The following is a 1,837-nucleotide window of genomic DNA, read 5'->3' on the forward strand; positions in this document are numbered from 1 at the left end:
ATAAAATAAAATAAATAAATAAATAAAAAAATAATAATAATAATAATAAAAAAATAAAAAAAACGAAAAGAAGATACTAATAAAGATATTAATAAAAAAACGGAAATAAAAAAAACACTTAATAAAAGGAAAAGAAAAGAAGAAAATAATAACTAAAAAAAAATAAAAATAATAATAATAAAAAAAGGTAAATAAATAAATAATAATAAAAAGGGGCGTCTTCAAAACAAAATTGAGGTATTTTAAAATACCTCCCTGCCGAAATTTCATCTGAAATGATGGAAATTTCCGGCTTAAAAGACAAGAAAAAAGAAATAAAAACGGGTCAAAAATGGGGTATGACAGATGCCCCTATTTAAGTCTCTTCGTTACGGAGATTTAAAAGTGAAACTTTTAAAGCGACGGGTCGAAGAGATTCCCCCTCCCCGAGTACACCATTTTTGACCAATTTCAACTACAAAATGCTATGAATGCACTGTTATGCACGTAATGTTGCGAATGCTTGCGATGCAAGTATGAATGCAAGACGAGGTAAATGGCTTGACTGGGAATAACAAAACCAAATGGTACCCGATTTTGTTAAAGAAAAGGGGTCCGACTGGGGATCACATGGTTTTATTGGGGGTAAATGTCAGCTGTTCGGGTTATTGCCAAACTAGCCAACTGATAAGGAACAAAGATAAATGTCAACTGTTCGGGTTATTGCCGAACTAGCCAATCTGACAAAAACAAAGATACATATCAACTGTCCGGGTTATTGCCGAACTAATCAACTGATAAGAAACAAAGATAGATGTCAACTGTTCAGGTTATTGCTGAACTGATCAACTGACAAGAATTGAAGATAAATGTCAACTGTTCAGGTTATTGCTGAACTAACCAACTGATAAGAAACAAAGATAAATGTCAACTGTTCAGGTTATTGCCGAACTAGTCAATTGACAAGAAACAAAGATAGATGTCAACTGTTCAGGTTATTGCCGAACTAGTCAACTGACAAAAAGACAAAGATAAATGTCAACTGTTCAGGTTATTGCTGAACTAGTCAATTGACAAAAAACAAAGATGAATGTCAACTGTTCAGGTTATTGCCGAACTAGCCAACTGATGACATGAAACAGAGGCAAATGATGCACAAGCTGTTCATTAAAGAAATTGCCACTTGGCGGAGAGAGGGTGACACCTTTGGATCAGACCCATTGGGGATGACACTCGGGGAAATAGAAGGTTACAAATTATTCATGATTGATTGAAATGAAAAGATAAATGAAGCAAGACTCATGATGGTTAATGCAGCCATGTACGCATGATATTGTCTTTATTGTATATGCATGAATGTGTATATGTATGAATGCCTGAATGACGACACGACTTGTATGACTGTATGGAGGATTGGCTTGTATGATTGTGTGAATGATAGATTTGATGGAACAAGATTGGACAGGTAAGATGGAAAGTGACCCGACGTCGCATCACAAACACTTGGCAATCTTTAATGGGGATGATGCCACCAGGGTGTATCAAAATAGTGACGGGGTAAAGCCCGGCGTATGCAGCAACGGATGGGGAATAAACATTTCTTGGGAGAACGTGCCAATCCCAAAATACATGGTAGAAGAGCTGGTGCTTCTGTGGTCATGCTTATTATTATTATTATTATTTTTTTTTTTTTTTTTTTTTTTTTTAGAAAACAAAAGCAATTGACCACGTGCAACCTGCAAGGTTTACCCATTCTCATGGTAGCTGTTGACACCCCTTCATCTATTCACGAGTTCAAAGAAAAAGTGTTTTGTTGTATGTGCTTCTCAAAAAAGACATGAAAGAAAATTTATGATTT

Source organism: Glycine max, chromosome 17, assembly GCF_000004515.6.
Source record: "Glycine max cultivar Williams 82 chromosome 17, Glycine_max_v4.0, whole genome shotgun sequence".
Classification (NCBI taxonomy): Eukaryota; Viridiplantae; Streptophyta; class Magnoliopsida; order Fabales; family Fabaceae; genus Glycine; species Glycine max.